Here is a 16,093-nt window from a genome sequence, read left to right as displayed (position 1 = left end):
CTCACTCTATCTCTGCCCAGAGTCTATTTCCTCTGCTTTTATGTCCATGTGTACCTTTTGTTTAGCTCCCACTTAGAGGTGAGAAACTTGTGATACTTGATTTTCTGTTTCTGTGATGGCTCAGTTTTCACAGTAATGGCCTCCAGCTCCAGCTGTGTTGCTGCAAAGGACATGATTGCATTCTTTTTTATGGCTGTGTAGTGTTTTATGGTGTATATATATTACATTTTCTTTATCCAGTCAACTATTGATGGACACTTAGATTGGTTCCATGACTTTGCTATTGTGACTAGTGCTGCAGTAAACACACAGGTGCAGGTATCTTTTTTTATATAATTTCTTTCCCTTTGGGTAGATGCCCAGTAGTGGGATGCTGGGTCAAATGGAAGTTCTCTTTTTAGTTCTTTGAGAAATCTCTATACTGTTTCTTGTAGGGGTTGTACTAATTTACATTCTTGCCAACAGTGTATGAGGGTTCCCTTTTCTCTGCATCCATGCCCACATCTGCTGTGTTCTGACTTTAGTAAAAACCATTCTGATGGATGTGAGATGGCATATCAGTGAGGTTCTGATTTGCGTGTCTCTGACAGTCATCCACGTTGACTCTGGTACCCAGTAGCTGACTTGCTGTCTTACCTCTTGGCCAGTTTCCTTCAGTCCTTAGCTTGTAAACTCATTTCTCCTCCATCCACCCCCGATCCATCCTCTAGGACTGACAGGACATCTCTCAGGTTCTAGGCTCTGTCAGCTCACAGTGTTAGTCTGGACAAAGTCTCCTGGGGACGAAGCTGTCAGGACAATGACCACAGTGAGAGTGTAAGTAAGGGCGACATGTGCAGCAGGCTCCGCACCTGTCTGCTCCTTGGGCACGTGCCGCAGGCTCCACACCTCTCCGCTCCTTGGGCACATAGGGCAGGGCCTGCGCCTCTCCGCTCCTTGGGCACGTGCAGCAGGCGCCGCGCCTCTCCGCTCCTTGGGCACGTGCGGCAGGTCCCGCGCCTCCGCTCCTTGGGCATGTGCGGCAGGCGCCACGCCTCTCTGCTCCTTGGAACTGCCTGTCCTGCTTTGCACTCTGGTCTTTTGAAGAAACCGATTTCTCCCAATGACCGAATTTTTCATTACCTTCTGGGGTTCCAGTTTTCCTTGTTGCCTTCCTGTCCTTATCTCTCCCATTGATTTGCTGATTGAACCATCTCCTAGCTCTGGAGTTCTGGAGCTGGGAGATGGAGATAACCCGTATTAACTTTATGTGCCTGGAACATAAAGCATATTAACAAGTGTCATTTTTTATCTGATTTTTTAAAAAGTTGAACAGAAATATTGAATATTTAAATAATTGCAAACATACATATTACAATTTATAGATTATTTAGTTATATACACACATATAATTTCAGCTAAAAATCCCAACAAAATAGTTACATTTAAATCATTGGGTGCGTAGAAGCCAGTTTAGAAGTCTTCTAGCCCCCTAAGTTCATATCCTTAAATTATATTAAAAAATGTGATCGTTTTGATTTCAAGTGAAAGATCAAGAGGTGTTATCACATTTCATCATTCAAAAATGAAAATTTTATCTGTACGACGCCATTCACAGGCTACACAGACCCTTAAAGCACCATTGCAAGACTTTAAATGTGTAAAATGTTTAATTAAAACCTCCAAGGATTTTCTTTTTAAGATTGCAGGGGTCTAACCTTGTTCTAACAGCTAGAATTGTGAAGAAACTAACAATAATTTTGTTTTTCTCCTTTAGTCTACTTTAAAAATAGTTCTTTCTGTCCTTCCCATCACCGTTCACTTGTAAAGCAGAGTAGTGAATGGAATAATTCTTAAGCAAGTGTTTGCTCATTTTGTAGTGAGGTTGGAATCCCATGGTGATACGATTTGCTGTTTGCTGGGTCCCCACCCAAATCTCATCTTGAATTATAGCTCCCCACGTGTCATGGGAGGTAATTGAATCATAAGGGCGAACTTTCTTGTGTTTTCTTGTAATAGTGAATAAGTCTCATAAGATCCTATGGTTTTAGGGGGTCCAAAGTGGCTCCCGCCGGAGGTCATGGCGCTCGTGAAGGCGAGGTCATCAGTTCAAGGCTAACCTGAGCAACCTCATAAGCTCAAACTGATTGGCAAAAAAAAAAAAAAAAAAAAGAAAAAAAAGAAAAAAAAGACCCTATGGTTTTATAAAGGGTAGTTACCCTGCACACGCCCTTTTGCCTGCCACCATGTAAGATGTGCCTTTGGTCCTCCTTCGCTTTCCACCATGATTTTGAGGTCTCCCCAGCCATGTGGAACTGTTAGTTCATTAAACCTCCTTTTCTTTATGGATTACCCAGTGTCAGGTATGTCCTTATAGTTGTGTGAGAATGGATGAATACACATGGGGAACAATTTTCCAAAATCCAGTGAAAGATGTCTCATTATTTCCAACTGGGCAGAGGTGCTAGCTTTCAGAAACACAAAATACAACCTAAGTCTCTGAAATAAAATAGTATGAGTTAGCATGTTTTAAAAGAAAGCGTATGTGTTGTCAGAAAGCTTTTTTCAAGGCAAATGACGTGGGCTTTCCGACCAACATAGCTGGTACTGGACAGTAGCCTGTTTCCAGGTATGATGGCAGACTCTGTAGAGGCATTCCCTGTCCTTACCTAGGAGGCTCACAACACACCTAGAATAAAGGCTCCGTAAAATCGGACCAACTTTTATGGTGTTGCACTCACTCTCAGTGTGTTTCTGTATGGGTGTGTAAACACTACAGGCGGTTCTTAAAGCAAACCAGATAGAAATAAAATCATGACCAGGTAGATTACAAAGTGAGGTGGTAACCCTGCAAGCACTTATGATGAAAAATTCATCCCCACAGTGAAATAAGTTCAAAGTTAGGGTCATCTGGTCTAACAAATATAGTTTGTAATGAATGAGTGAACTCACCTGACTCCTTGTTCTAAGCCAACTTTTACAGAACCTCTGGACATTGCTCTTGGGTTGGGTTAATGACACTGGTTCCCATCGGCCCTTCTCCACCTCCACCCTCTCGTGTTGTGTGTTTACGCTGCTCTGGCCCCATGGCTCCTGCAGTATCCTGGCTACAGTCATCCTTAGAATTTCTGCATGAGTCCCAAGACACCCAATGCCTGGCCTTGCCTGTGTGCCCTGGAAGCTTTGTTCTGTCCTGTTCTGCTCGTTGCTTCACCTGGACACCGGGTGTCAGGCGACCTGCGCCCCTACTCTGACCCAGCAGTGAGGGGAAGGAGAAATGCTGTTTATAATCAGATGGAAGCGACGTGGCTCCTGTGATGCATTCAGATTTTGCAGTAGTAAGACATTTGAAAGTATTTTCTTGTAGGGTTTTGTTTTCAGTTAGATTGAAAAATAATGGGGCTACTGGGGATGCTTTTAAGCTTTGCTGCCATCTGGAGGGAATTAATTTATCCCTTTGTAATTGAAGATTCGATCCAAAGATGATTTGTAGCTGGAGGCCTTCTTAAGACATGTTGAATTCTTGGCAATCAAACATTTTAAGTGTTTTTCTTTTTGAATTTATTTTGTTGTTACTTTCCAGCTGATTGAGGCACAGACAGATGGAATTTTTCCTAATGGCCTGGCTGATGCCTGGAAATAATATGCCTTTTCTTTTTCTCCTGAGTAATAAAAACAAAACCGACATGTCTTCTTTGGGTGGGATAACAGATCAGTTGGAATAAATACCAGAAGTTATTGAGGAGGTGGAGTGGAGTGGGGTTCAGAGTCCAGGCTCTGGAGCCAGACTGCCTAGGTGTGAGTCTCTGCTGCTTATAAGCTGTGTGACCTTGGGCAAATTACTTAATCTCTCTGTTTTCATGTTTCCTCATCTGTAAAATGCGGATAGTAATGAGACAGCTCTTAGGTTGATGTGAAGATTAAAAATAATATTCGTAACTCAGAACAATGTCCTGGTACATCGTAAGCATACTATACTAATTTTTTATTGTACTTTAGGTTCTGGGGTACATGTGCAGATCATGCAGGATTGTTGCATAGGTACATACATGGCAATGTGGTTTGTTGCCTCCCTCCCCCCGTCACCTATATCTGGCATCTCTCCCCATGTTATCCCTCCCCAACCTCCCCATCCCCCAGCTGTGCCTCTCCTGGCCACCCCCCAACAGACCCCAGTGTGTGATGCTTCCCTCCCTGTGCCCATGTGTTCTCATTGTTCAACAGCCATCTATGAGTGAGAACATGCAGTGTTTGATTTTCTGTTCTTGTATCAGTTTGCTGAGAATGATCATTTCTAGATTCATCCATGTCCCTACGAAGGACACAAATTCATCTTTTTTTATGGCTGCATAGTATTCCATGGTGTATATGTGCCACATTTTCCTTGTCCAGTCTATCATTGATGGGCATTTGAGTTGGTTCCAAGTCTTTGCTATTGTAAATAGTGCCAAATGAACATACCTATGCATGTGTCTTTGTAATAGAATAATTTCTCATCCTTTCCGTATATACCCATTAACGGGATTGCTGGGTCAAATGGAATTTCCATTTCTAGATCCTTGAGGAGTCGCCACACTGTCTTCCACAATGGTTGAACTAATTTACAGTCCCACCAACAGTGTAAAAGTGTTCCTATTTCTCCGCATCCTCTCCAGCATCTGTTGTCTCCAGATTTTTTAATGATCGCCATTCTAACTGGTGTGAGATGGCATCTAATGTGGTTTTGCTTTGCATTTCTCCAATGACCAGTGATGATGAGCATTTTTTCATATGTTTGTTGGCCTCATGTATGTCTTCTTTTGAAAAGTGTCTGTTCATATACTTCACCCACGTGTGGATGGTTTTTTTCCTTGTAAATCTGTTTTAGTTCTTTGTAGATTCTGGATATTAGCCCTTTGTCCAATGGGTAGACTGCAAACATTTTTTTCCCATTCTGTTGGTTGCTGGTTCACTCTAATGATTGTTTCTTTTGCTGTACAGAAGCTCTGGAGTTTAATTATGTCTCATTTGTCTATTTTGGCTTTTGTTGCCTATGCTTTTGGTGTTTTAGTCATGAAGTCCTTGCTTATGCCTATATCCTGAATGGTTTTGCCTAGGTTTTCTTCTGGGTTTTTATGGTGTTAGGTCTTACATTTAAGTCTTTAATCTATCTGGAGTTCATTTTAGTGTAAGGTGTCAGGAAGGGGTCCAGTTTCTGCTTTCTGCACATGGCTAGACAGTTTTCCCAATACCACTTATTAAGCAGGGAATCCTTTCCCCATTGCTATTGTCCTTTTTGTCAAAGATCAGATGGTTATAGATGTGTGGCATTGCCTCCAAGGCCTCTGTTCTGTTCTGTTGGTCTATATCTCTGTTTTGGTACCAGTACCATGCTGTTTTGATTACTGTAGCCTTGTAGTATAGTTTGAAGTCAGGTAGCATAATGCCTCCAGCTTTGTTCTTTTTGCTTAGGATTGTCTTGGCTATGTGGGCTCTCTTTTGAGGTCGGTTTTTCCAGTTATTTATAGAAGGTCATTGGTAGCTTGATGGGGATAGCATTGAATCTATAAATTACTTTGGGCAATATGGCCATTTTTATGATATTGATTCTTCCTAACCATGAGCATGGAATGTTTTTCCATCTGTTTGTGTCCTCTCTTATTTCATTGAGCAGTGGTTTGTAATTCTCCTTGAAGAGGTCCTTTACATCCTTTGTTAGTTGTATTCCTAGGTATTTTATTCTCTTTGTAGCAGTTGTGAATGGGAGTTCGCTTATGATTTGGCTCTCAGTCTGTGATTGGTGTATAGGAATGCTTGTGATTTTTGCACATTGATTTTGTATCCTGAGACTTTGCTCAAGTTGCTTATCAGTAAGGAGATTTTGGGCTGAGATGATAGGGCATTCTAAATATACAATCATGTCATCTGCAAACAGAGACAATTTGACTTCCTCCTTTCCTAATTGAATACCCTTTATTTTTATTTCTTGACTACTTGCTCTGGGTAGAACTTCCAATACTAGATTGAATAGGAGTGGTGTGAGAGGGCATCCTTGCCTGGTGCCAGATTTCAAAGGGAATGATTCCAGTTTTTGTCCATTCAGTATGATATTGGCTGTAGGTTTGTTGTAAATAGCTTTTATTATTTTGAGATATGTTCCTTCTATACCTAGTTTATTGAGAGTTTTTAGTATAAAGGGCTGTTGAATTTGTCAAAGGCCTTCTCTGCATCTATTGAGATAATCATGTGGTTTTTGTCTTTGGTTCTGTTTATGTGGTGGATTATGTTTATAGATCTATGTTGAACCAACCTTGTATCCCTGGGATGAAGCCTACTTGATCGTAATGGATAAGCTTTTTGATGTGCTGTTGCAGTCAATTTGCCAGAATTTTATTGAAGATTTTTGCATCTATGTTCATCATGGATATTGGACTGATGTTTTCTTTTTTTGTTGAGTGTTTGAGGGTTTTGGTATCAGGATGATGTTGGCCTCATAAAAAGATTTGGGGAGGATTACCTCTTTTTGTGATGTTTGGAATAGTTTGAGAAGCAGTGGTACCAGCTTCTCTTTGGATGTCTGGTAGAATTTGGCTGTGAACCCTTCTGGATTTGGGCTTTTTTTGGTTGGTAGGCTATTAATTGCTGCCTCAACTTCAGCCCTTGTTATCGGTCTGTTTAAGGTTTCAACTTCTTCCTAGTTTAGGCTTGGGAGGGTGCAAGTGTCTATGAATTTATCCATTTCTTTGAGGTTTACCCGTTTATGTGCATAGAGTTGTTCATAGTAATCTCTGATGGTAGTTTGTATTTCTGTGGAGTCGGTGGTGATAACCCCTTTATCATTTTTTATTGCATCTATTTGATTCGTCTCTCTCTCTCTCTCTTTAATATGGCTAGTAGTCTCTTTTGTTGATCTTTTCAAAAAACCAGATCCTGGATTTATTGATTTTTTGAAGGGTTTTTTGTGTCTGTATCTCCTTCTGTTCTGCTCTGATCCTAATTATTTCTTGTCTTCTGCTAGCTTTTGAGTTTTTTTGATCTTGCTCCTCCAGATCCCTCAATTATGATGATAGGGTGTCGATTTTAGGTCTTTCCTTGCTTCTCATGTGGGCATTTATTGCTATAAATTTCCCTCTAGACACTGCTTTAAATGTGTCCCAGAAATTCTGGTATGTTGTGTCTTTGTTCGCGTTGGTTTCAAAGAACATCTTTATTTCTGCCTTCATTTCATTGTTTATCCAGTCAACATTCAAGAGCCAGTTGTTCAGTTTCCATGAAGTTGTGTGGTTCTGAGTTAGTTTCTTAATCCTGAGTTCTAATTTGATTGCCCTGTGGTCTGAAAGACTGTTTGTTATGATTTCTGTTCTTTTGCATTTGCTGAGGCATGATATACTTCCAGTTATGTGATCAATTTTGGAATAGGTGCAATGTGGTGCTCAGAAGAATGTATAGTTCTCAAAAGAATGGAGAGTTCTCTAGATGTCTATTAGGTCCACTTGGTCCAGATCTGAGTTCAAGTCCTGGATATCCTTGTTAATTTCCTGTCTCATTGATCTGTCTAATATTGACAGTGGAGTGTTAAAGTCTCCCACTATTATTGTGTGGGAGTCTAAGTCTCTTTGTAGGTCATTTAGAACTTGCTTTATGTATCTGGGTGTTTCTGTATTGGGTTCATATATATTTAGGATCATTAGTTCTTCTTGTTGCATTGATCTTTTTACCATTATGTAATGTCCTTCTTTGTCTCTTTTGATCTTTGTTGGTTTAAAGTCCATTTTATCAGAGACTAAATTTTCAACTCCTGCTTTTTTTGATCTCTGCTTGACAAATCTTCCTCCATCCCTTTATTTTGAGCTTATGTGTGTCCTTGCACATGAGATGGGTTTCCTGAATGCAGCATACCGATGGGTCTTCACTTTTTATCCAATTTGCCAGTCTGTCTTTTGATTGGGGCATTTAGCCCATTTACATTTAAGGTTAATATTGTTATGTGTGAATTTGATCCTGCCATTTTGAAGCTAGCTGGATGACTTGCTTGTTAGTTGATGCATTTTTTTCATTGTGTTGATAGTCTTCATTATTTGGTATGTTTTTGGAGTGGCTGGTACTGGTTGTTCCTTTCCTTGTTTAGTGCTTCTTTCAGGAGCTCTTGTAAGGCAGGCCTGGTGGTGATGAAATCTCTCAGCAATTGCTTGTCCATAAAAGATTTTCTCTTTCACTTATGAAGGTTAGTTTGGCTGGATATAAAATTCTAGGTTGAAAGTTTTTTTCTTTAATGATGTTGAATATTGGCCCCCACTGTCTTCTGGCTTGTAGGGTTTTTGCTGAGAGATTCACTGTGAATCTGATGGGCTTCCCTTTGTGGGTAACCCGACCTTTCTTTCTGGCTGTGCTTAGCATTTTTTCCTTCATTTCAACCTTGGTAAATCTGCTGATTATGTGCCTTGGGGTTGCTCTTCTTGAGGAATATCTTTGTGGTGTTCTCTGTATTTCCTGGACTTGAATATTGGCCTGCCTTGCTAGGTTGGGGAAGTTCTCCTGGATAATATCCTGAAGAGTGTTTTCCAGCTTGGATTCATTCTGTCACATTCAGGTACACTTATCAAATGTAAATTAGGTCTTTTCACATAATCCCATATTTCTTGGAGGCTTTGTTCATTTCTTTTTAGTCTTTTGTCTCTCATCTTGCCTACATGGTTTATTTCATTAAGTTGATCTTCATTCTATCATATCCTTTCTTCTGCTTGGTTGATTCAGCTATTGAAACTTGTGTATTCTTTGCGAAGTTCTCGTGCTGTGTTTTTCAGCTCCATCAAGTCATTTATAATCTTCTCTAAGCTGTTTATTCTAGTTAGCATTTCATCTAACCCTTTTTCAAGGTTCTTAGTTTCTTTGCATTGGGTTAGCACTTGTTCTTTTAGCTTTGAGAAGTTTGTTATTACCCACTTTCTGAAGGCTGTTTCTGTCAGTTCATCAGATTCATTCTCCATGCACCGTTGTTCCCTAGCCTGTGAGGAAATTGTGATCCCTTGGAGGAAGAGAGTTGTTCTGGTTTTTGGTGTTTTCATCCTTTTTGCACTGGTTTCTTCCCATCTTTGTGGCTTTATCTACCTGTGGTCTTTGTAGTTGGTGACTTTCAAATGGGGTCTCTGAGAGGACATCCTTTTTGTTAATGTTGAAGCTATTTCTTTCTGTTTCTTAGTTTTCCTTCTAACCGTTGGTCCTCTCTGCTGTAGGATTGCTGGAGGTCCGCTCCAGACCCTGCTTGTCTGGGGATCACCTGCAGGAGCTGCAGAACAGTAAGGGTTGCTGCTGGTTTCTTCTGTTATCTTCATCCCAGAAGGGTTCCTGCCAGATGTTGGCCTGAGCTCTCCTTTATAAGGTATCTTTTGGGTATACTGGGGTTGGGGAGCTACTTGAGGAGATATTGTGTCCCTTATAGGAGCTCAAGTGCTATGTTGGGAGTTCCGTTGTTCTGTGCAGAGCTGCTGGGTGGGTATATTTAAGTCTGCTGCAGCGGAACTCATAACCACCTCTTTTCCCAGGTGCTCTGTCCTAGGACAGTCAGGCTTTATTTATACATTTCTGATGGGCTCCTGCCTTCTTTCATAGATGCCCTGCTCTGTGTGGAGATACTCTAGTCACAGTCTGCCAACAGAGGTATTGCTGAGCTGCCACAGACTCTACCCAGCTGCCGTGTAAACTTCCTTGAGGCAGTTAGAACTGCCTCTGTATTGGTGGACGCCCTTCCCCCCACTGAACAGAACCATCATGGGTCCAGCTGCAGTTGCTGCAAAATTCTCAATTCAGAGCATTTCAGATTACTTGTTTTGTGGGGGTGGTATCTGCTGAGCCAGATCACCTTGCTCCCTGTCTCAGCCCTGTCTCTTTCAGTTGAATGGGTGGCTCTGTCTCCCAGGTATTCCAGGTGCCAGTTGAAACTGCTGCCCAGATTTGTGTGAGTTTCTGTGCACCAACCTGCAGCAGCAGCTGAAGCAGCCATGCTGGAAGCTCGTGGCCCTTTTTGGCCTGGCAATCTCCTGATCTGGGGGCAGTGGAAACTCGTTTGGAAATGTGGTGAACACTCACCCTCTGTGTTGTTCTTTCTGGGAACTGCACTCTGGAGCTGTTTCTTTTGGGCCATCTTGGATTCTCCAATGGTAATCTTAAGCATATTTTTTCCTTTCTGGGAAGTAGTATAATTAGTGAGAGTCTAACCACGAAGAGCTGTGAGCACTGAGGGCATGTAGAAGAGCGGCTAGCTGGCTCCATAACTTGAAACATTTTGATAATAACTGATGGCATTGAGAATGTTCTGTGTTTCAGGCGCTTTGCAAAATACATCCCCTGTGCCAACTATGTCATCCCCACGCTAGCCTCATGAGGTGGGTACTGCTCTTGTTCACATTCTGCAGAGGAGGACACTGAGGCTTCTGCGCACCTCCGAAGGTTACAAACACAATGAATGGCCGAGCGGGGGGAAAATCTAGATTTAAATGACATTAGAATATTTGCTGATAACAACAATCTCCAATGACCTCTTTTGTGCAGTCAAGAACAAATAACCTATTGTGAAATTTAAAACTAAAACTAAAAAATCATTCCTAACCCATCCTCTAACCTGACTTTGCCCTCCAAGTGATGCTCTATTTTCAGTCTAGTTGTTTCATTAAGGAAATTACAAAAAGGGGACCAGATGGCTCTCACTGGAATGATGGTGTAACCTGTGAGAACATTGTGGCATACAGTACTTACACCACATTCACTTATTCATTTATTCAATAAACTGTTCTTTCTTCCCTTCCTCCCCTCCCCCTCTCCCTTCCCCTCCCCCTCTTTCCCCTTCTCCCTCCCCTCCCTTTCCCCTTCCCCTCTCCCCTTCCCTTCCCCCCACTCTTCTCCCTTTTCCTTACCCCCACCCCCTTCCCCTCCCTCACCCCTTCCCTTCTCCCTTCCCCTTCTCCCACCCCCACCCCACACCCTCTCCTCCCTTCCCCCTCTCTCCCCCTCTCCCCTTCCTTCTCCCTCTCCCCTTCCTTCCCCTTCCTTCCCTTCTCCCTTTCCCTACCCTCTCCTCTCTCCCCTTCCTTCTCCCTCTCCCTCCCTTCTCCCCTTCCCTCCACTCTCCCCTTCCCCTCTCCCAACTTCCCTTCCCTGTCCCCCCTCCCCCTCCCCTTCCCACCCCTCCCTCCCTCCCTCCTTCTCTTCCTTCCCTCCTTCCTTTAAAAAAACCATTTATTCATTGTCTGTGGGCTGTGAGCTCTGGCCTAGGGTCTGTGGTAGTAGGCAGAGAAGGATGACAATTGATGTCTGCTCTGTGGTGCCTTCAGGTTAGTGGGATCTACCTCATCTGTAGAAATATGTGCAACAGAGGCCAGATTCTAATGAACCTGAGAAATAAGAATTTTGGTAAATTCTTTCTGAAGCACTGTTACCAGGGGAGGGTGTCCAGGTTCTTGGCATCTTGAAGAAAGAATTGGACAAAATGCACAAACAAAGCAAGGAAGAAATGAAGGGATTTATTGGAATTAAAAGTATACTCCACAGTGTGGGAGCGGACCCAAGCATAGGGGCTCAAGAACCCCACTGCAGAATGCTGGGGAGTTTAAATACCCGCTAGGGGTTTCCATTGCTTACTTGGTGTATGCCCTGTGTACATGCAGTATGTCCCTGGGAGAGGGCAAGTGGTACAGTTACAGAGGCATTTACTCGGGGGCTGCCCTGTGGAGACGATGCTTCCTGTCACAGCTGACGTGGGAATTGGCCTTACGTTCCCTGCCTCCAGACCCTATTTTCCTGCGTCAGCACTGCTGGGTTTCCTCCAGGCTGTACTGCACATGAGCTAGCAAACCTATTTCACGTGGGCCCCCAAGTACAGTATTTCCTTTATTATTTTTTTGAGACAGAGTCCCGCTCTGTCACCTAGGTTGAAGTGTGGTGGCGCGATCTCTGCTCACTGCAACCTCCACCTCCTGGATTCAAGTGATTCTCCTGCCTCAGCCTCCTGAGAACTACAGGCATGAGACACGACACCCTGATAATTTCTGTGTTTTTAGTAGAGATGGGGTATCACCATGTTGGCCAGGCTGTTCTTGAACTCCTGACCTCAGATGATCCTCCCACCTTGGCCTCCCAAAGTGCTGGGATTGCAGGCATGAGCCACCTCCCCCAACCCAAGTACACTGGTTCTTTTCCTTTTACGTGTTAGGTTTCAGCCTGGGAAGCATTCCTGTGTGGTTGGGTGTGTTCCCTAAAGCAGAACCATTTAAGGCTGCCTGAGAATTTAAGCCACTTCTGCTAAAATGTTCCATTTTCCCTCTGAGAGATGGTTTTACTCCTGACACTTGAGTCTTAAGCTGAGACCATGGAGAAGCTTTAATTGTGGTGTTTAAAACAGATCTTTGGCTTTGTGAACATGAGGGTTCTGGCCAGCTTAGGGGTGGCCGGGAATTCCCCAGGAGCGGCAGCCATGTTACTGGTTTGTTTAATGGCCTGGAGAAATGCCACCTGCTTGCTCTTGAGTAAGGGCTGCCACGCTATGGTCTATTTCACAAGAAACCAGGCCCAGTCCCCTCAGTCTATAGCCTTCATTTCAGAATATTCTGTCTAGAACTTTCTTAGCAAGGCTAATTATTTCGTAAAGTGTTAGAAAAAAATCATAGCCCATTCATTTGCAAACGTGTGTGAGCTGAGCTCCTGGAGGAAGTCTATCTCTTAGAATCCCTGCAGGAAATGGAGAGAGACTCGTCACCTGGTGCAAAGTTTCAGTTTATGAGAAACAGGTTCTGGGATCTAACAGCCCGCACAGTGACTCTGCACTTCTGATTTGCCATGAGAGTAGATCTTAAATATTCTCACTACACTCACAAAAAAGGTGAGGTGATGGACGGTTAATAAGCTTGATCATGGCGATTATTTAACAATTTATACATCTATCAAAACATCATGTATATACGGTATATATATACAATTTTTGTCTATCATAACTCAAAAGTTAGAAAGATTAAAAAGTCTGCAAATTCAGTGGACAAAGGAAGAGAGTTGGGGGGTTCTCGAGTCAAAGAAGCAAATATTTTTATTTGAAAGCAAGTGTGAAGGTGACCCTCACTCATGTATTTGCTAACAGTTGCTCCTAGTGAATGGGAACCCACTTGAGTCAGATGCTGGAGAAGCCTCCTTCTCTGTTACTCTGTCCAGCAGAGCCTGATAGTGGATTCTGGAAAGTTAGCATCAGGCAACAATTCCATGCCTGAAGTTTGAAAACTTTCTCGTCTGGTTTCCTTGTCTTTCCTCTTTTCCCAACTTTCTTCCTAATCCCACCCAAATTGATTCTTTCTGTGTTTCAGACTTTCATTCATTCATTCAGCTGCTCACTCGCTCACTCACTCACTCTATAGCCAGAGGGCAGATTTTATTTTCCGTGGGCTGTTAGTGGATGCTGTACCAAAAACATGTCCCATGGTCATGTATGTTCTGGAATCTCCAGGTTGATTACAGTTACACGTTTCTTTGCTGGTGAGTCTCTCAGAGCCTTCCATATGCTGACAAGTATTGTCAGTCTCTAAGAGGAAGTTATTACACACCATTTTGCAAACTCAAAGGGGATTCTGAAATCACGGGGCTGCCACTCCTCTGGGGGCGGTGGGTGCATGGCAGCCTGTGTTCCCAACTTGTGCAGCAGATGGCCTGTGTGGATACACCTGAAGCTCTGCTCCTTTGCCCTTTATTTCTTAACTGTTTTGGGCTTTTTTTTTTTTTTTAATTTTACCATGTAACATGGGTGTGTATAATAAAAAAGTAAGGCATTCGTTCTGTTCACTCTCCCAGTTCCTTCCCAGAATTCATAGTCAATTCCGCTATAAGCATTCCCAAAAGTTACCATGTTATGTAAAATTATACAGTAAAAGCTACAGGGCTTCCATGAAAAAATGAGTTAGGAATAACACTCAAAAATAGCGACATGTTAAAATATGGCACTTAATAAAAACTGTCTCCATGTTAAATGGTTTAGATATACATACATACTATGATCAATATGGTACTTTAAAAAAGTTCAAATGTTGGGCTGGGCACAGTGGCTCCCACCTGTAATGCCAGCACTTTGGGACACCAAGGCAGGCAGATCACTTGAGCCCAGGAGTTCGAGATCAGCCTGGCCAACATGGCAAAATCCCATCTCTACAAAAAATACAAAAATTAACTGGGTGTGGTGGTGGGCGCCTGTCATCCCAGCGACTTGGGAGGCTGAGGTGGGAGCATTGCTTGAGCCTGAGGGGTTGAGGCTGTAGTGAGCAGAGATTGCAGCACTGTACTCCAGCCTGGGTAACAGAATGAGACCCTGTCTCAAAAAAGTAAAGTTTGAATTTTGGTTTTGGACACACGTGTCAGAAAGATTTCAGTTTGTGAATGATTGTGAAGTGGTGGAAGGAGGGTCATCTGACGTGGAAGGATAGTTGTGACACACAATGTGGATGGACGGAGCCCCTGACATGAGGTGAGCTGAGGAAGCCAGGAGATTCTTGAGGGGTATGTGTGTGCGCACACGTGCATGTCCTGGGTGTTTGTCTGGTGCTTGCTTAAGCTGGGAGCAGATTTCTGCATACATTTTGTGTTTCTGGTGGACAAAATCACTAAATGTACATGTAACTGACAACATGTGTGTGCCAAAACTTTGAGGATAAAAGGAAAGATGAACAGAGGAGGGGCCGCATTGCATTGTACCTTCTTCTACATCAGGCTTTGCACCCTTTGGGGGGATTTATGTATAGGATTATAGTTGCTGGTATCCTTTTTGTTTTCTTTCTCAAAACACTTCGAGGTGCTAAAGTCCCCCAAAACTTGCTTTGAGACAGGTGACTTAGAGTCTTTTTAAGCAAACTGGGCTCAGGTAACTACGGCAGTGGCAGTTAGCTGCAGTCAGTGAAGCCGTTGGCACTGTCATTTAAGTGCTATTGATTAGGCACCAGCTGCATCCATTGCACTGAGGAGTATTGGATGGTAAGAAGCAGAAAGATGCAGTTTTTGTCAATGGGATAATTAAAAAATGTGGGGGAGCATCAGTGTTGAAAATGCTTCTTTTAAAAGTAAAATTTATTTTTTACCAGTAAAATAATCATTATATTTACTATCACACTGGGGATTAAGTAAAAGACAATCATTATTTTGGGGGAAAGTTACTTATAGCATTTAAACCTGGTTTCGCGTGTACTACTGACGTCCAATGTGTATCTGTTAATCTCACCAATTCCACCTTGTGGAGATGACAGTGAAGATGGTATTATCACCCTAAGCAACCTTCCTTCTAAAAATGTGTCATGTTTCATCATTGCTTCAAACTGAGGTCAGTAGGGGCCCGTGCTGTCATCCCTGTCTTCCAGGTGCAGAAGCAAAAACCCATTGAGGGTGAGCGGAAAGACTGGGTTTGAATCCATGTTTCCTGCCATCCAGTTGAGAAAGTATTCTGACAAAGCCGACAAGGTCTGGGAATTCTTCATTCCGCTGGAGTCTGGAGCAACCCATGCAGTCAGATGGCCAAGAGTCACAGCCTAGATGTGCTCCTTTTCTTGTGTCTCTTCTCTTTTGCTCCATCGGTTTAGGTAAATTAATAAACCGCAAGGACTGCTGAGAAAAAGTTATGTATTTCCAGGGTTAAATTTTAACGATAGAGAATAAAGTTTGGGACTAAACTTAAGCTGCTCATTATCTTCAAAATGACCCCTGACAGCACCCTCAAAGAGAAAACATGGGGCTGTGCCGAGATGTGCCAAGGCTGGGAGGGGGCACTGATGATCTCGTAAGAAGCTGACCACAGTGGTTTGAATGCTAGGCCATGTTGCTAAGTATTTCCAGAGCCAGAATGGACAGCATCCTGGCACTCTGTGCTGTGTTCTCAGGGGCCTGTGAATTTTATAAAGCAAATGTGTTTGTGGTTTCATTTTAATTGTAATCTTAAAAGACGTGAGCATGTTCTTGGTCCCTGGGTTACACTGTATAACTATGTACTGCTGTGCAACTTTGGTATGTAAATTTGCCTAAATTTGAGTTTATGCTAATATTGAGCTCCAGTGATGTGCTAAATTGACAAGATTTAACTTCAGAATATTTATGTTGAAGTAAAACATACATACATTGAAATGCA

General features: G+C 42.7%; 1 long non-coding RNA gene across 1 annotated transcript in view; it reads left to right on the top strand.

Moving 5' to 3' along the window:
* LOC144578284 (uncharacterized) overlaps positions 1-15,762 on the top strand; it is a 29,634-nt gene extending 13,872 nt beyond the window's left edge. The window contains exon 3 of the long non-coding RNA XR_013523761.1: positions 15,333-15,762. This is a non-coding gene — a long non-coding RNA (uncharacterized LOC144578284). The remainder of the gene's footprint in view (positions 1-15,332) is intronic.
* Positions 15,763-16,093: the final 331 nt, after the last annotated feature.

The sequence above is a fragment of the Callithrix jacchus genome, chromosome 11 (assembly GCF_049354715.1).
Source record: "Callithrix jacchus isolate 240 chromosome 11, calJac240_pri, whole genome shotgun sequence".
Lineage (NCBI taxonomy): Eukaryota > Metazoa > Chordata > Mammalia > Primates > Cebidae > Callithrix > Callithrix jacchus.
Note: the sequence above shows the minus strand (reverse complement) of the source record. Positions and strands in the feature narration are given on the sequence as shown.